We start from the raw sequence: 21,237 nt of genomic DNA, 5'->3' as shown, positions 1-21,237 counted from the left end.
GGGTGGAGATGAGATATGGATGTCCAGGGAAAGGTGGGTATGGTCAGATATCAACAATGGTGGTCTACCTCTGGTGTGGAACAGTGAGTACCCACGTTACAGATGGACAGGTGCAATATGTATTCACCCATGTGGCTGTGGTGTGTGGTTCTGCCATAGCACATGGACCCACAAATTGTAGTGGCTGTAGAGTAAAGTGGTAGAGGCCTGAGTAGTTCTCACACACAATATGCCTGTACCTGATGTTAACAACTGGAATGGTGTATGTGAATACCTGCATATCCTGGCACTGTTCCCAGGGAAGCTAAGTGTGTGTCCTGGTGTTGGGTGTGGTGTTCTGGACTGGTTGTGTTGTGTGTTACAGTTCCTGTGGTCCCAAAGCATGGTATAGAACATAACCTGCCAGTGTGATGTGCATATCTGACCCTGACGTAGGTGGCTGCAAATGCATATATATGCTATCCCCCACCTGACAGATAGTACTACATCTACATACCTCTGTAGAAATAAAGATGTCAGCACCCTAGAAATACTACAGGTGCAGAACAGATGACCAGTAATTTGGATAGTGCGCTCTGCTAATGCATCTTCCTCAAGTGTCATAATATAGTTAGGTAGGGGTTCGAATCCTCCAAATGCTCAGTGTGGGTGACTGGGGTTTGTGTGTGTGAAAGGCTGTGAGAGGGAAATGTCCCTTTTGGCAACTGGGAAAACACACTACAGGATGCACATTCCCCTTACTAAACACTGATGATGTCAGCACCCTATAAGTACAGCAGGAGAAGAGAAGCCTCCAAGTAATGCGAATAGCACGCTCTGCTAATGCATCCGTCTCGAGTGTCATAACATAGTTAGGTAGTGGTTTGAATCCTGCAAATGGCAAGTGTGTGTGTTTGGATGAGGGGGGTTAGTGTGTGTGTGCAAATTTGTGTGAGAGAAATGTCCCTTTTGGCAACTGGGAGAACACACTACAGGAAGCACACTCCCCTTTCTAAACACAGATGATGTCAGCACCCTATAAGTACAGCAGGAGAAGGGAAACCTCCCAGTAATGCGAATAGCGCGCTTTGCTAATGCGTCCGTCTCGAGTGTCATAACATAGTTAGGTAGTGGTTTGAATCCTGCAAATAGCAAGTGTGTGTGTTTGGATGAGGGGCATTACTGTGTTTGTGTGTGCAAATTTGTGTGAGGTAAATGTCCCTTTTGGCAACTGGGAGAACACACTACAGGATGCACACTCCCCTTTCTAAACACAGATGATGTCAGCACCCTATAAGTACAGCAGGAGAAGGGAAGCATCCCAGTAATGCGAATAGCGCGCTCTGCTAATGCATCCGTCTCGAGTGTCATAACATTGTTAGGTAGTTGTTTGAATCCTGCAAGTGTGTGTGTTTGGATGAGGGGGGTTAGTGTGTGTGTGCAAATTTGTGTGAGGGAAATGTCCCTATTGGCAACTGGGAGAACACACTACAGGATGCACACTCCCCTTTCTAAACACAGATGATGTCAGCACCCTATAAATACAGCAGGAGAAGGGAAGCCTCCCAGTAATGTGAATAGCACACTCTGCTAATGCGTCTCTCCCGAGTATCGTAATGTAGTTAGGTAGGAGTTTGAAACCTGTAAATGACATATGTGTGTGTTTGGATGTGGGGAGTTTGTGTGTGTGCATTTCCGGATGAAAAACATGTTAGTTTTGGCAATCAGGAGATCACACTACCTGATGCACATTACCCTTTCAAAATACTGATGTTGTCAGCACCCTATAAGTACAGCCAGAGAAGAGGAACTATCTAGTAAAACGAATAGTGCGCTTTGCTAATGCGTCTCTCTCACGTGTCATGACTTAATTAGGTAGGGGAATGAATCTTGCAAATGGCAAGTGTGCATGTGTGTGGGGGTAGTAGGGTGTGTGTAAATGCAATTGTGAGAGAACAGATCCTTTTGGCAAATACTACAATACACCAGATGCTGCATACTCCCCCAGTAAACACAGGGGATGTCACCACACTATCAGCACAGCCAAACAGGGCTAGTTGGCTAGTAATGCCAATAGTGTGCTCTGCTACTGTGTCTATTACCATTGTCAGAGTACAGATATGTATGTTTTGGTAACCCACAACTGCCACGTGTGGTTGTGTCACACAGTATGACCTTGTGTGGGTCTTTGTACATAACAATGCATGCCATTGCCTAAACCAGCAATGGCATTGCACACATGATGTATGTGTGTGACACATACACATAAATACCTGTGACCTGCAGTAGTTACCATGTCTGATACATGCCTCAAGTGGATAAATGGTATTTGCAATGTATACCAATATGACTGTGTCTTACTGTGCAGGGTCCGCACGTGGTATGTCTCTATACAGCGTGGGTGTCTATAGTGAAATACCTACAGCAGGGGATACACATCTGGTCTGGGCCATATAGTGTACATGTAGTCGATGTACAGGTGCTGCATGTTCCCACCTGTTGTGGTAGTGGTAACATGTCATTCCACTGCAATTCAGTGACCACATGCTGTGAACCCTTCAACTAGTGTGTTGAAGCTACAGTAATGCTCACACACAATGTTTGGCTGGATGCAGTCCAGCCATATAAACACAGTTCTTGAGACTGTCATATTGCCAGTGTTGTTATGGAGGATAGGTGGTCTTCCTGTGTATGGGAGGGTTGTGTGTGTCAGGCTATGAACCAGATGGCAATCCGACACACTGTTAGCTGCACATGAGTAGGCCCTGATGGTTTGTGCTGTGCCAACAACCTGGAGGTGTGTGTATCTGTGTTACCTTGGGATACCACCCCCCTATCCATGTGTGTTACATGTGTAGGGGACAACAGGCATGGTATGGGGCATAACCTGTCAGTGATGGGTAACACCTGTGAGCCATGAATCATGAATCTGGTACTGCACAGACATTGCAGTTCACCGTGCTGAGGGCAGTGTCTATGCATGCATCTTCCGGTGTACACTGCTGCTGTTGTGTAGCAGCACTGTTAGTGTCCTAACCTGTGTGATACCCACGGAGGTGGCTATGTAAACCATGTCCTGCAGCATAAGGCAGTATGTGTGTACCAAGGAGCTTTGCCATTATACATCGGGCCATGGGTGTCACGTGCAAGATGACCCTTGCACATCATTGTGGCTTCCCCAGCATGTAAGCACACATTGACAGCCAGTGGATACCCTATGAATGACAGTAGAGACTGAGCATAATGTAGACATACAACACCCTTCCCACATATAGTGGTAGAATACCTGGTGAGGGTATGTTGGCAACCAATATCAGGCTCATACTGGCCTGTGCCACATGCTGAGAGATCCATTCTATGTTCCCTATCATGTAGTCCAGGGAGGTATGTCTCAGGCAGCCATACTGGCATGGTCAATGAGTGAGTCATATGTGTCCATGCCTCTGACTGACCTGTATGCATGTGTTCTGTGGTGGACCATAGTGCCCCTGAGTCATATCACTGTGACCTTCACCAGATACAGCCTGTTGAGCGGGACCCCAGTGCAGCACACAAGACAGGTACCTGACACGCCTGTAGCAGGTGTGTTGTGTAGCCCTACAGGCTGTGAGTGTGTGGCACAGGGGATGTGCGTGCCATGTGTGGCATGTGCTCTGTTCTGACGGAACATATGCCTGTGTGCCAGCTGCGGAGGTGTGTGATGCCCAGGCAGGCTGCTATTCTGAGTCCCCACGTATGCCCCAGTGTGTTCAGCATGCTGTCAGTGCGTGTCAATGTCTGACTTGTATTGTAGTCACTGTAATATATTTTATTTATTTATCCTACATTTGTTGACTGGGATAGTCCGTCTGGATGCATGTCCATTTCCAGGGGAGGCCTGTGGAGACAAGCTACGAGGGTAGCAGATACAGCATTACATAATACTAGCATTACATATTACAAACAGATTATTTACAGAGATTACATAAGTAAGCAAGTCAAACATGTTCCACAGGATAATGTTAGACCTGAGCACAAGTCAGGATTAAATTAAATTACACAGTAAAGTGGTTCACAGATTTTACACATTCGAGTTAGCCAGGCTTGATACATTGACATAGCCAGTTAAGTGACAAATGTTGTTTGAGTCTACTGTTAAAATGACCTAAGGTGGACAGTAGGGTAATATTAGCTGGAAGTGAGTTCCAGGATCTACTTACAGGGCTTGCAAAGAGAGAATCACCGGCTGTGTTATTAAAATTGCTAGTCTGAATTAGTAATTTGTTAGAGGATCGAAGCAGTCTAGGATTGTTATAGGGGGTGATAATATTTGAAGTGCAGGAGTATTGTCTGGATTATAGAGGATTTTATAGGCCATAATCAGTTGGTTATACTGTATTAGGCTGGGTATTGCAAGCCAACCAAGCTGATTTAGATTGATGCAATGATGTGTCCTAAAAGGCAGCCCAGTGGCAAACCTGGCAATGTGGCTGTAGCAAATTGAGTGTTTGTTAAGGACAGTCTTGTTCATATTCGAGAGTAGAGGGGATGCATTCAGAAGGGTTGAAACAAGGTGTGAGCGAGCTATGGCACCTTTAGCTGGAGGGGCTAGGAAGGCTTTAATTCTGTAAAGTGACCCTAGTTTTCTATTGATGGCTTTGATAATTTGGTTAACATGTAGGTCACATTTGAGATTATTGTCTATGATGACACCTAATAGTTTAGTAGATGGGTCAGGGGAGATTATTGTGCCATCAGTTGATGTTATGGTAACGGTGAAATCGGTAGACCTACGTGTTGGTGAAATAACAGCAGTTTAGTTTATTTGGGATTTAGGATCAGACGATGTTCAGAAAGCCAGTTTTCTATTGTATTAAAGGTGGTCTGGGTAGCTGACCATAACTCTACTGGATATGTGGCTGAGCAGATCAGAGTAGAGTCTTCAGCATATTGGATACAGCTGACTTTTGGGATGACAGTATAAAGGTCGTTAATGAATATGGAGAACAGCAAGGGCCCTAGTATAGAGCCTTGTGGTACTCTGAGGGTGTTAGGTAGAAGGTTAGAGAGTTTGTTCTGCCAGAGGCCAGCCTGCTGTCGACCATGCAGGTAGGATTGAAACCATTGGAAGGCTCCAGTATCTTGACAGTGTTTGCAGGGTGTGGAGTACAAGTCGGTGATCAACCATATCGTATGACTTGGAAAGATCCAAAAAGAGGGCTGAGGATATATAATTAGTGTTGCAAGTATGGTTTATGGTGTTAGTAAAGGCTAGGAGGCCTGAAGTAGTGCTGTGATGAGGACGTAAGCCATGCTGAGTATCTGCCATAATGCGATTTTGGATTAGGTGGTGCATGAATTGTCTATGACGAAAGTTTCCATAATCTTTGCAAGTGGAGAGAGTATAGCTATTGGCCTATAATTGGAGAATTCAGTAGAGCTGCCTCCTTTGTGAAGTGGGATTACATATGACATTTTCCAGATGGTGGGAAAGTTAGATTCTACCATGGTTCGTTTGATTACCTTTGAGACGGGGTAAGCAATAGCATCATCTGATTTTGATAGGTACTCGGCAGGGAGTTGATCAGCAGAAAGTGTAGTGGGTTTCACTGTTTCAATCAAGGTACGGAGAAGTGAAGTGGCGACTGGTTGGCAGCTGAACGCAAGTAGGTTTCTAGGGGTGCTACTTTCAGGACCAGGGGAGCTAGGAGGTAGATGGCTAGCTAGGGCCTGAAATGTCTCAGTATAGAACTGGTCAAAACTATCAGGAACATCTTCAGGGGTATTATCAATAGTAGCAGCAGGGATTGGGGTTGACGTTTGTCCAGGATGTAGTATATATGACATGCCACCTGACAGGGTATGGCATTACTGGGTTCAGAGAGACCAGTCCCCAGATTGGCTGTGTAGTGGCATCCCACACATGTGTTGTACATTCCTGGCCAAGGGTGATGGCTGACTGCATACATGTGGCAGCTTTGACATTGACACATGACTCACATAAACCACAACTGGACCATAGAGGCGATTCACAGGTTACCTTTGCACATGCTACTCTAGTAGTGTGATTGCCATGGTGAGTACCAACACATAGGGCCAATGGGGAACAACATACTGAAGGTGTGCATGTGTGGGTGTACCGCTACTGTTTCATAGCACTGACATATATGACTGCACATGTGGGTAAATGCCAGGTAAGACGTGTGCAATGTGTCACAGGCAACGTACATGCGTACAGGACAGACAGTGACGTTCTGTCATGTGTAAAGTTGACATACGACGTGACGCTATGCAGATGTCACTAGAAGTCTACAGAAGCACTGTAACTCTGCATTGCAGGTGTAAGCAGTGTTCCAGGGAACCCCAAGCGAACATGCATGCAAACAAAGCTACAGTAAACAGGGCTGGAAGTAGTGCATTATACAACAAAGAAGGGGTAACAATAACAGTAAGTAACAATGCAAATATGTAGGCACTATCAACATGTACCCAGGAATACACAGCGCAGATGCCCATGGTAGAACTGATATTATGTCATACTTATTTGTGAATTGGATTACATTGGTACTGCACACATATCTACATGCGCGAACATCCACATGGCATAGTCATTGTGGGCAACTTGACACCATTACTGTACATGTCCACCATTGCATATCACTACTTGCATTAGCTTTCCCCCTGTGCTACCCATGTATGCAGCTATCTGTTGACAACCTTACCACCGGCATGCAATTATGTGCAGCTGTTATACTTTGGTATGTACTATGGGTGCAGATAACAATTCAGGACATTCATACACTTACTGCAGCAGGCATGCTGGGATAAACACACAGTCATAGCAGCACACTCTACTGTTACCAACATGATACTACTAATACACTTCTATGTAGTCACCCTTTGCATCAGCAATGTGTTCACCTGTTCCTGCAATGATGTTGGAGATTGCAGGAGGTGGCACAGTGTCATCATATGCACAGGGTGTGGATTAGGTATGCCTCAGTCAGCCACTGATACCACCAATTGACATGTGTGTGTATGTGTGTTGGTGAAGGGCAGCAGTACAGGGTGGGGCAGTGTTGGTGCAGTGTGTGCGTGTATGTGGTCGCCCTAGGTGTTAACATTTCGCATGTATGCACGCACACAGTTCCACCTCATGGCTGCCATATACAGGGGTTTGTGGACAGCCACAGACTGCACCTGGCAGGCCATACAGATCAGTGTCTGTGTGCACGGACACGGTACCTGTGCCTGGCAGGGGTGCTACGGACCGTATCCAGTACTAAGCCAGATTGGGTACTGTCATCAGAAGCGGGATTGTGTTGACTGGACACAAGTCCCTGTTGGGACTGTCCAGAGCCACGTGCACGTGGTCTCCTGGGGCGTTCTGATGACAGCACAGACCCAGCATTGCTGGGGCTGCTGCTGGCACTATGGGGGCATGCGCGAGCCTGTTGTCGTCCGCACCGACTGCCAGATGCTGCTGCTGCCGGCATACAGCCACGTCGACGGCACAAACACCCACCATTGCCCTGGCTCATGGACATCTGGTTGTGGAACTGCTGTAATATGTCCCCACAACGTCTTTCTAAGACATCGGTGAAGTTACGGATAGCATCCGCAATGTCACGCATACTGTCTGTCATGGCTGTGCGACATGCTCTCAGCTCCCTCAGACCCTGTCTGGTGTACCTTTCCATACGTGACTGTGCCTGCATGACAGTCCGAAACATAGCTGAGGTTGACAGACCTCTTTGGGCACGTCAGCCAGAGGCAGTATGCCCATGGATGCTCCCACGAGAACCCATGGGCAACTGTCTGTGTGGTACCATCGGAGGACTCTGCCCATGGCTGCTGTGTGGGGACGCATGTGCCACAGGTACCACATTACCCTGGTCTATGCCCACTGTATCCTGTCCATCACCTAGGGACAATGGTGGCAAAGGATGTACAGGCAGGATGACTGTGCGCAATGATGGGGTTGACAGCTGTGTACTGTCAATTGGCTGACCAATGGCGGACCCTGACACACCTTCCTCTACCATTACACAAATATCATCATTACCAGTAGCCGTGGCACAGGATTCAGGTTCCCTGCTGCAGGTCACCAGACCAGCCCCAGAACCTGTGGGAGGAAGACAGGAAACACAGTTTACAGTCTCCAGACATTGTTACCAGTGGTGCACTTATACACACATGCACACATGCACACATGGACACATGCACACATGCACACATGGACACAGGCACACATGCACACATGGACACAGTCACACATGCAGACATGCACACGTGGATACATGCACACAGGTACACATGCACACATGCACACATGCACACATGCACACAGGCACACATGCACACATGCACACATGCAGACATGCACACGTGGACACATGCACACGTGGACACATGCACACATGGGCACATGCACACATGCACACATGCACACATGGTCACATGCACACATGGGCACATGCATACATGCACACATGCACATGTGGCCACATGTACACATGCACACATGCACGCATCCGTACATGGACACAGGCACACATGCACACATGCACACATGCACACGTGGACACAGGCACACATGCACACATGCACACGTGGACACAGGCACACCTGCACACATGCACACATGCACACATGGGCACAGGCACACCTGCACACATGCACACATGCACACCCCACAGTATACACACAGAGCACTACTGAGTTACACTACTGTTACTAGCATTATCAGGACTATTATAGGTTATGTTAAACACACTCACCAGCATGGATGGCCTGCCTTGCTGTAACCCTGGAGGGACCTGCAGAAATGATGAGATTAATGTCAGTGGGCACAACTGTGCCATTGATATTGCATATGATACAGTGTACAGAACAGTCAAGTGTACATATGGCATATTACCTGCACGCTCCATGTCGTGCTGCTGTGTGGAACCAGCCTCCATCATAATGCAGGTGTACTGCTGTTGGTGTTCCAGGGCTGGAGCCACAAAACTTAGGAGTAGCCCCTCCAGTCTGGTGAGGGGGGGATGTGTGGCAACCCCACCTCCTGTGGCGACCTGTTGCCTGTGGATGTCTGATGCACGCTGATGGACACTTCGGATTAAATCACTGCAGTGATGTTGTACCTGCTCATATGTCCTGTTATGCATGCCAATATCATTTACCCTACGGACAAGGTCTTGCCACAGTGCAGCCCTCTCCTGCTGATTCTGACTGGTGCGGGAAAACAGGATGTCATACTCCCGCACCAGGCTCTGGTGGATCTCCTTATCTTCCGCCACAGAGTAGGCGGGGTTACGCTGACGCGTCATCTCCCTGGAAGAGAACACAAACAGGATATCAGCGGACCATGTCAGCAATATATGGCACACATACTATACATGATACTCATGTGTAGTGATATACTACTACTCCCATTTGTTGCATGTGTGTGTGTGTCGTGGTGGATACACAGGTACATGGCCAGATATCAGTGCTCAGCCAACACCTGTGCCACAATACCTGCCACATTCCACACAACATAGTAGCATGCCCCATCGGTCAGCACACACTGACAGGTGCAATGCACAACCTCACTCTGGGGGTTCATCCCAAGGTACTGTATGTGGGACACCGTCCACTACTGTGATGTGGACAGAAGTTACTCAGCCTGGATATACATATCCCACCACCACCACCAGCACAGTAGACTACTTTGATATGTATGTGATTAGACAGTTATTCACTTGCTGGGACTGAGATGGTATCCATGCAGCACACTGGGCCAGTGGAAGCCACAAGCCACACTGCTGACCCCTTTGCAAATGCTTACCATGGACATGCCACAGATTGCATGGAACTTGCACACACATTTCTAACCCAGACCCTATGCACAAAGGTTAGGCATCCTGTCCGGTGGACCCCAGACAGAGGCAGATTGTATAACAATAGCAGGAGGCTACTGCAGGACAGAGCACATTCACATTAAGGGAAGGCATCTGTGGTCAGCACTGGTACTACGCTACGGTCTGTCATAACAACGGCCATGGCCTACTCTGGGAGGGGAAATGGACACAAACACTATGGATGACCACAAGGCCTTCTTCAGTTATGTTACACATATGGACCACATGCCTCAGATATGCTCTGTGTTAATACACACCTACTTAACATTCACCAAACACACGGATATTGGCAACAATCTTGCAGACATGTTCGTGCACGATCCCCTCCTTCTCCCCACCAGTTGAAATATTTATCACAGCTGGATGTAACCTCCCTATCATCTCACATGTCCAGGTGAGGGCCACCCTCAGCAGAGAAGAACACACAGCATCACTGTGACCTCATGGTATCCCTGGATGTGTGCTACCTGCACTCCGAGAGGACATACAACCGCATATAACACTGATAATTTAGCTTGGCCGTACTACAGGATATGTACCTGGACAGTGGCATACAGCAACAGTGGTCCCACACCACTAAGGGGGCACCTCGACTGACCCTGGGCATTACCACATCATATGCATAACGGGCCTGGTCTGCTAAGCTATGGAATTATGCAGTATGGGATGCATATGCAGTGATATCATGCAGACACTTGTTCCCAGCCAGTGTGCCTTTGGGATGGGCTGATCCTGCCTTTTGAACCTGGCTGGCCTTTCAAAGCAGTCACTACAGCCATTGCTGGGGCAATGCACAGACAACTGCTGCCAGGATCATGGCCTAAGACTGATTGACATGTAATGTATGGTCATCCCCTTTTGGTGGAACTACGTACACACAACATATCACATGGACATACCTATGGATACAGACCTATGACACATTTGGAGGGTTCACAGTATGCACACTATTAACCTGCTACTTTGCATTACCTGTGTTTGTCGCAGCTGGTTGCGTTGCCACTGCTTCTGCTTGCTGCTGCTACTGTCAGTGCTGACAGCTTCGGGTGACAGAGTCACAGTGTATAATTTTATTTATTTATTTATTTATTTGCTCTCTCTCTCTCTCTCTCTCTCTCTCTCACTTCTCACTCTCCCTCTGTCTGCTTACAGACAGTGCAATGAATGTATTGCATGTGTGGAGTGTTAGCACTGGATGCTTTTGTAGGTATCTGCATAGGTCCATGTGATGGCCTCTGCACCAATTGAAAGCCAGCATTTGCTAATTGCATACAGCCAGTTGTGTACTGATTGCAGTTCTCACTGTGATTTCAGGTCAGTGCTATAAAAGGGTATGTGGGATAGGCGTTGCCCTTTCAGATTGTGAGGGCGGGGACCATGCTGGTATGCTGTGGACAGTGTTCTGTGAGTGTAAAGGTTAGTATCTCTGTCATGATTCAGGCTGTGTTGTATATTCACATTTCTCCATTCCTCTCTCATGTTCCCTGTAGCAAGTGTGTATGCACAATGACTCCTACAACTATATATAGATATATATTTATATATATATATGTACATATACATACATTTATATATGTACTTTAACTGACATTATTATCTACAAGCTACCAACTAGCATGGCTGTTTCTGTTCACACACTACTATTATGGAAATCCAGTAGTTTTGACAGTAATTTTAAATGATATGCTTTGTGTACTACACATCCTATATTCCCTTTACATTCATCCCTACTATTACATGTTATATTTATTTTAGCACAATGTTCTTGTATAAGAGTCATGGCTTAGTGGTAGGTCATACAGACTAGTGTTTCTAAGGTCCTGGGTTCGGGACTGACAGTGGGATTTTATTTTGCTTTTGAACTGAGTACAGGACCTGTCAATCAAAGTGACTAAGGCACTTTTAAGCAGTTGTAACCGGGTTAGCGCTGGTTTGCACAGAGCTCACGCATGCGCACTGGTGGTTAGCTCTGCGCACACAAGCGCACACCCGCTTACAACCGCTTAACGGTGCTTACTCTGGCGCACCAGCTATTTTCTTTGAAAGAAAAGAAAATGGGGAGACAGGAAAGTGGTGAAAAAGGGGTCACAAAGAGGGTAAGACAGTAGGGAAACAAGCTTGGGATTTGCAGGAGGGATGTAGGTAAGGCCCATAGCTGCCCATTTCTTCATCAGCAACAGCTGTGCATATGTATGTAATTTGGTGTGACATTTGAAACCTTCCACCCCTGAGAGAGGTGTCAGGACAACGATAATACTTGTTGTACAGCCAATTGTAATTGATAGATTCCATGTACAGCAGACATGTGTGCGGAATGGGCAGCTATGTATGGGGCGTAAGTTTTTTTGTGGGTACAGAGTGCCCTTTTTTTTTTTTTCAGATGAGAGTAGTATGTCAGGTGAAGGAAGTCGGTACAGCTGGGGAGGTAGGTTGGGTAGGTAAACAGACAAGACAAACAAGACGCATACAGGGAGGTGTATGACATGTGTGGGGGGGGTTACACAATTGATGGGGACGGAGGTTTGGATATCCAGAGCCCATGAGCCCACAGATGGCAACAGTGGAACTGATATCCCCACCCATAGGCAGTTGCCACTGTTCCTTCACTGCCCAGGACGGGCTGTGCTGGGGGCTGTGTAGGCCGGGCAACAGGCATGCCCATTAGTTGCACCACCCATGCCTCGAGCTGGTATAGGGGCTTGAGAACAGAGTCCCGAATCTCCCTACGCACCACAGTCCGGACGCTACGGAGGGTGAGTGGTGGTTCTCCTCCGGCCACACTTGCAGAGGGGGGGGCGAGCCCCATCCCCTGCAGCGCTTCCACCCACAGGTGGCACAGGGCCACTGGAGGAGGGTCCGGACTCGGCACTAGTGCCAGGTGCACTCGCCAGCTGAGGTGGGAGAGGTGGGTCCGCTGGAACCCGCCTTCCCTGTCGTCCTATGTTTTGCATTATGTCATGACAGTTTGGGTTAGTGACATATAATACCATTCACAATTAGTTGTAACAGCATGCATTAGTATTCCCATTAACCAAACACCCAGATATTCACACCATTGAACAGCGTGCATAACACATGCATAATTTGAACAGAAATACACAGTCCAACAACATGCAGGGTTAATTGATGGAAACAGGCCATCAGGTTTGGATGTATGAACAGGGCAGATGCATCAACGGACATGCAAATATATATGACCCAACAGGACAAACGTCCAGGGGTGTTAATTGTGATTGCACATACCATTTTCAGTGGAATGGGTTATATGTGGTTATAGGGTGGGGTAAAGAAAATAATATTAACACCTTCGAATAACAATACATATGCTGTACATTTCTAATAGCTACAGTTATATACACACTACTGTTCTAACTACAGTTTCCTATATGATAACTATTTCAACTTGGTGATAGGACTGTTACTGCAACATCAATATACATTTTATTGTTCTTCATACACATTCATATCTAGCTTTGTTCAGCTACATCATCCTGCTACATTTGCTTTATATAGCTGTAGACAAGTGTGGATGTTTCGTATATCAGACAATCATCCTATCTGCATATTGCAGACTGAGAGCAACATATCCAGATTTTGGGATACACATTCCAGATGCAGCAACACTTTGAACAGATTTTGCTGTTTGGTTTTGAATCTCACATGCATTTCATTCTGTCTTGACTGCAGTATACTTTATTCAGGGGTTATTACTACTGTATTGCTGGATTCATGACACTTTCTCACACTCTCTCACTTGCTTTCATTTTACTATTCAGGATGGTACTTACTTCTAGGCTTTATTGACATGTTTTACCTGTAGTTATTACAATCCTTTCCAGCAGTCTCACTTCTGTCATGTTTCAGTATTTCAACAGGGATATATTTCACACATGTGATTTCATCATCTTCTGCAGCTATACTTTTCAGCCTGCTGCAGGTTGTGTACTATTTTCTTACAGGTAGGGCATTTTTATTTCAGAATATATGTCAGACAGTTTCATTTTTCGGTTTAACTTACAGGCTGAAACACACTTTTGTAATCAAGCAATACTTGCAGACACTTTCACACTGTTACTTGCACATTTTATTCCTTACTGACTACACTGCACTCTTTTGCTGACTGTCATACTTTTATATTTCTTTACAGTTACTGGTAGTGGATTACTGACCTGCCTGGTGGCACAACCGCACCAGCCTATCGCCATAGGCTCTGCGGTTCGCAGAACAGACACCTGCAGCTGTAATATAAATGAAGTAATATTGGAATACACATCTCCATAATATCAGCTAGTTTAATTTTTACATACATAATTAAATGTAACTTACTCAGTAGTGGGGCGTTGGGTGTTTGCCGGGCCTCCTGGATCCAAAGGTTCAGTTGGTCCTGCTTGAGTCTCTTCAGGTCCGCATGGTGGTGACGGACCTGCTCACCAGTCCTTGGAATCCCTGTGGCACTGGTGAGATCATGAGCCAACCGGTCCCACGCCTCGGCCCTGTATGCTCCCAGAGGACCTGGCCCTGCATGAGTTGGGCCTCATGATTATGGACTAGGAGCCAGACCATGTACCTGGACTCCTCAACACCCCACCTCTGTGCTCGAAAGCAACTACCCTCTCCTACTCCTGTCATTCTGCCTGCAGGTCAGTTCTACAATCGTTTATGCTGTGTATTCCTGCCTATGGGGCTTATATAGTCAGTTTTTCCCGCACATATCTGTGATTGGCCATTTTGGAATTGTATCAACTTCAGTAAACCTGCATTGTCATGCTCCAGTTTGTATTCATTCCTATATATTAGCTATTATTGCATTTAAAGGTACTGCTGTCATGGCTTAGTGGTTCTGTACCTTGACTATGGTGTATAGTATCCTGTGTTCGAACCTGGCCACTGCTTTTTATTTTTCATGACTGTCTAGACATGCTGAGGGGTGTGTCTGTGTAAAGGCAGTTTTGATACAGCTTGCTCAACGTTGCCCAACGGTTAGCTTGTTTGCGTGGTGCGCAGCTCTGCGCAAACAGGGTACGCTGCTTTAAGCCTCATTTGGCTATCGGCACGCATATTACGCTCAGCTCAGTTAGGGGCACATAGATTTAGCATGTTAAACCACTGCTCAGCTACGGGCACTCATTTTGCACCAGTTAAACCACTGCTCATCTACGGGCAGATGCACTCACTCTGTTAAACTGTAGCTCAGCTATGGGCACATATGGCATTTTTTATTCTTTTGTTACCTCACATTTCTTCAATATAAATGGGCTATTTCATTACATTTTACATAAAATGTGGTTTTATGTGTAAATATTTGTCAGGAATTTGCTAAAAATAAAAAAAATGGTGTTGCGGGGGCTCGAACCATGAATGCCTGCTCTTCAGCCAACATCTTTACCGCTACGCTATTGCTTTCTGGCTTATTTTGCATATTTAGTTCTTATATGCTTTCCCACTGACTGCTAACTGTAGCTGCACTACGGGCACGCCTGCGCAAACGAGTTAAACATTTTTACAATTTAAAAAAATATATAACATGTTTATTTATATGTTTTCTGTTCATAGTCTGTGGGGGCATGTGTTGTGTTTTGTTTATTCACATTTCCGTGGACTCTGTCGTGGGTGTTTACTTTGGGAACTTTTCCTCTTCTGGGGGCATGTCCGCTTACAGGGCTCGGCCTACGGACATGCCCCCTACTGTCTTACACGGACCATGTTGGCCTTAAGTGTGATTCAGCATGCTCTCATGAATATGCAGAGCATGCTGACATCACTCTGTTTAACTGCAGCCTCCGTGTATGAGTTATAACTCTTACACGGAGGCTTTGTGAATCCTGCCCATAGTATTTAAACAAGAAAGTGGTCCATTTTTGAGTTAAACAGTGATGTGCAAACATTTTTAAAAATTAAATTAATAAACCTTTTATTTGTTAAATAATGTTCTGTTTATGAGAACAAAACTTTTTTACAATGCAATTCAATAGGTTATTTAAATCATATAAAATTATATTAATTAAAAAGCAATATTAATTTAATGAATTTTAACAATGATTTGTTTAACTTTGTGTTACCATCGTTTAATCAAATATGAATTCAAAATGAATCAAAATAAGCTCCTGATAGCAGAGGTTATGTGATTATTCAACTTATTTATATTAAATTCTTCTATATTCAAAAATAATAATAATAATAATTAAGATATCTGAATATTATTCAAGATGAATTTTTTATATATTTTGTAAATATATATATATATATATATATATACACAACTAATTCCTCCAGTCAGTTGTTAGATTTCAAATGATTCTGTTATTTAATTAAACAACCTATCGATTACCTCTCTAAACTTCTTAATTTTAATAGGCACATAAGTGAACATTTCTCATTGAGGCCTGGGTAAATAAAAACATTAAGCTTAATCTGCCATAACAGTTCACATTTCTCCAAAAGTAGATTGTGTGGGCCCCCTCTAGTTTCTTGCTTGATTTGATGGATTACTTTGAAACAAAATTTATGATCAGGATATTCCATGACGTGCCTCGCCAAGGCATTATCTTCCTTGTGCAAGTTGATGCTTCTCAAATGCTCATACACTCTGTCCCTTAGCCTTCGCTCCGTCTTTCCTATATAAAAGCAAGGACACCCCTAGCAAGTAGCTAAATAGACAATTCCTTTAGAGTTGCAATTAAATTTTCCTTTAATGTGAATTTTGATTCCATTGATGTCTGTTCTTATGCCTGGAATCATGTAATGGCAATATGGACAATTTCCACATTGTCCCATTCCTCTATTGAGGGCTAAAGGGTTAGCATTATTGTGTTTTTGAAATATATCTTTAAAATTAGAACCTTTCTTCCATATGACCTTAGGTACTAGACCTAATTTAGATGTTAGTAAATGGTCATCGTTGAGGATGTTCCAATTCTTCAGTATAATTTCTTTAATGCTAACAAAATCTAAAGAGAATCTTAATATGCATGCCAAATTATAATCTTCAGTATTAGATCGCCCTCTTGATATGGTTTACGAAAGTTCCATAAATTGGACTCCATCTTTTGGAGAACCAAAATCTTTTTGCTTTAATATAGGTTTAAAGTATCCATTTGATCTTTTTATTTTAACCTCTTCTATTATGGGGTCCAAAAAATATTGAGGGTATTGTCTATTGAGGAACATCTGTTTTAATTCTAAGCATTCCTGCTCAAAATTTACGTCTGTTGTAATCATTCGTGCAGCTCTGACGAGCTGACCCTTGACAGAATAATTTGAAATCTAACAACCGACTGGAGGAATTAGTTGTGTGTATATGTATATATATATATATATATATATATATATATATATATATATATATATATTTATATATATATATATATATAAAATATATAAAAAAATCATCTTGAATAATATTCAGATATCTTAATTATTATTATTATTTTTGAATATAGAAGAATTTAATATAAATAAGTTGAATAATCACATAACCTCTGCTATCAGGAGCTTATTTTGATTCATTTTGAATTCATATTTGATTAAACGATGGTAACACAAAGTTAAACAAATCATTGTTAAAATTCATTAAATTAATATTGCTTTTTAATTAATATAATTTTATATGATTTAAATAACCTATTGAATTGCGTTGTAAAAAAGTTTTGTTCTCATAAACAGAACACTATTTAATAAATAAAAGGTTTATTAATTTAATTAAAAAAATTTTTTGCACATCACTGTTTGACTCAAAAATGGACCGCTTTCTTGTTTAAATACTACGTGTTAACATGTGATGGATATTTTATGTTTTAATATTTATCCATTTTTTAATATGTAAATTAAAGTATTTTTTAACATAATAAGAATAGATTTTAGGTATCAACTAAAAGGTTTAAATTTAGCATCAACTCTTTATTTCAGTGAACATTTATATATAGAGCTGATTTTATATATTAAAACAGTCGTATCACTTTAAGAAAATTTATCACTGGCTTGAATTTTGGCGGGCTTCACAGTGAAGACTTGCTATTTAAACAAGTGATTTTCATCTAATCAATGTTTGCCAGTTTATCTGAGAAAGTCTAACCATCGAGTTAGAAGAAAAGAGTTGGACAAGTTTGTATCGTTTCACTATAATAAAGCATGGCGAGCAGCGTTTGCCTAAGCGGATTTTTTATTTTCTTAGGTTCACAGGCAAGTACTAGGCAATCAATATGCAGACCATGTTAAGTCTAGCCAAAACACCTTATTCAGAATTTCCTCTAGCCTCAAAGGAAGGTAGAGAACATAGGTGTGAACAGAATTTGAAGCTGCTCATCCAATTAACTATTTTTACACTGAAGGCAGCAAAGGTGCTACTTCAGTTGACATGTAGTAGAAATTTGTTCCAGCAGTGAGGGATACATTGCGACATGAATCTTTCATGCAATGTGTCTTATTTATCTGCTGATGAAGATTTAGTTCCTTTAACTGATTATTTGAGGTACCACTAGTTCTGTGAAAGATTAGGAGGTCAAATAGGGTTATATATTTAGTGGCACAAAAGGCTAGACATAAATCTCCACAGAGGAATCCATAAGAGACTAAGAACAGATACACGGCTGCCAGTCTCTCCTGATAACTAAGATTTTGAGGCCACTGATCTTTTTAGTTATGAATCTCTGAGGTCTCTCGTGTTGTGTGATATGTTTAGATAAATATATGCCAAAAAGTATATTATATTCAATAATGGGTCTGATAAGATATATGTAAAGGGGAATTAAGACTTCTTTGCATCTGATGGTGTTGCCTTTGGAAATCAGATGGGCTGGATAAAATGCTTTCTGAACAACTGTGGAGGCATGATGGTCAAATAATACGGGATTTTCAACAAGAGTACCCAGATCTCGCACAAAAGTGTCTTTTTTGGAGATGTGTGTTTCCTATATGGTAAGTGAAACTGTTTTGTTTACCAAAATAAGCTATGCTACATTTTGTTAAGTTTAATAAGAGACCATTGTCCTTAGATCAAATATAAACATGGTCTAAACCATGTTGGAGCAACTGTAAGTCTGTTGATGAATGAAAAACTGCACCCAGAGCAATACATTTGGAAAGAAATCAAATACTGTATATTGTAACTGGCTCTTAGCACTCATATCTACATAATGTCTGGAGTGTCATGGCATTACAGACTCTTGTATAACATTTATATTGTCTGCTATCAAAACACACGTGTGCATGTGTGTGGGTGTATGTGCACACATAATATTGTCTGTATGAGTACTTTTATGTAAGGCACTTACTGTAACAGAGTTACATGACAGGACGTATAAATAGATGCAGATATACAGACAGAAGTTTGTTAATGGCAGTGGTCGATCTGGTAGCACATTCACTTGTTTTGCAATAAAGTGACACCCAAAACAATGAGAATAAAGGTCACATAGGAAAACCAATTGGTTAAAAAAACAAAAAAAACAAAAAAATCTAGCAAAGCTAGACTTTCCACTGGGTGATACCTTAAACCTCTTGTATCAGAGGCAACACGGGATATATGCAAATTACCCTTTAAGGATATCAGGTGTTTCAGCTAAATGGCAATTTTGAATGTCCATGACTTTTCTGAATGTCTCTTTAAGGATAGAAAAAAAAAGTCATGGACATTTAGAATTGCCATTTAGCTGAAACACCTAATATCCTTAAAGGGTAATTTGCATACATCCCATGTTGCCTCTGATACAAGAGGTTTCAGGTATCACACAGTGGAAAGTCTAGCTTTGCTAGATTTTTATTTTTGTATTTTTTTAACCAATAAAGTGACACCTGCTAAAGATCTGGCTAAATGTGATGTTCTTACTCAACCAGCTATAACATAATGTGCATGAGTATACATACATACCTTACAGCTACACCATTACCATCCATCTACTAAAAGAAGCCAGGCAAGCCATTAAACAATACATGTTCTAAGTACATTTTTTTTTTGCAAAACTTTGCCCCCCCCCCCCCCCCCCACTGCCTGACCACTATCAGGATATCTCTTGCTCAGTTATCCTATTCATTTCTATTACTGGATTAGAGCTGACTGAGAGGGGTCATCATCCAGTCAACCACCACGAGTGGTTTGAAACTTTTACTTCTAACTAACCATTGATGTTACACTCTTTTGCACATAGAAAATATTGTCTCTTAGACCAAAACATTTTCCATTCAAACTCTTGATATCCTGAATGTGCTTCTTGCTTAATGTACCTAGTCTAGACTTATCAGACTTATGCTCATACTGATAGTACTTCTCTTTCTTCTCTTAGCTCATGTATCTGTCAACTTCTGAAGTAGGTGTATCTCTCAAACTACCATGTCTATCCCCCCATATCACTTATTTTATTACTTTGTACCCCTTTCCAGTCTATCACACTTCACTTGTTCTAGTACTTTGCACCATAGTCTATTTCTCCCACTTTATCTACTTGAGTACTTTGCATCATCATCATCATCATAATCATCATCATCATCATCTGTTTTAGTAATTTGCAGCATAATGTATTCCTTACACTTCCTCTCTCTGTCCTTTCTTTTCATTCCTTCCTATGATTACACTTAATGTCAGAACTGCAGATCTGATACAACCTACCTTCAGTTCCACATTATATATACCTACCCATCCATGCTCTCAAGAAGACACTTACATGAAAGGAATTAATATTACCTTTACCATCTTGTCCAGAATCTAGTGTAACTAGACTGACTTCAAAGTTTAACTGCACTCAAACAAACCTGATATTGTAGGTCTTTCTGAAACATGGTTAAAATATAAATGTAATTCCTCTTTCTACACTGCCTTAATACCAGGAACACCAGAGTCTATGACCTGATCTCTGTGTGATGCTCCTGCACTGACCCAGTAATAAAGAAGCCTCAATCCTCACCACTGGCAACAACTAGGGGGCGTACATACTTGGAGGATGACAAGTGCACACACAGTAAAGTACGATTTCACTTAAGAGCTCACAGAGATCACAGTCAGTATGGGGCTGGTTTCTCCCTCTTTCTCCAGATCCCCAATAAGACTCCCCACTGTCACAGGTATAGGGTTGAGATCTCAGCCAAGTGGCTAAGCCAAAACCTCCAGCACCCTCTCTGTCCAACTCTGCCCAAGTAGTTGACTCATACACACTTTGAGATTTGATTTATATACAAACACAGACACACACACACACAGACACACACACACACACACACACACACACACACACACACACACACACACACACACACACCTGGGAAAGGCTGGCACAGGTTTACTAGCCATGTTCCCTTCTGCCCAGACTATAAGGTAGTTCAAGCTGTCACCACCCAACTCTTTATCCGCTGCTATAAGGCCCTAAACAAAGGGTGTCTAATCCTA

The sequence above is a fragment of the Protopterus annectens genome, chromosome 2.part1 (assembly GCF_019279795.1).
Source record: "Protopterus annectens isolate FY-2018-M chromosome 2.part1, PAN1.0, whole genome shotgun sequence".
NCBI classification, from domain to species: domain Eukaryota; kingdom Metazoa; phylum Chordata; order Ceratodontiformes; family Protopteridae; genus Protopterus; species Protopterus annectens.
This window is presented reverse-complemented; position numbering follows the sequence as displayed.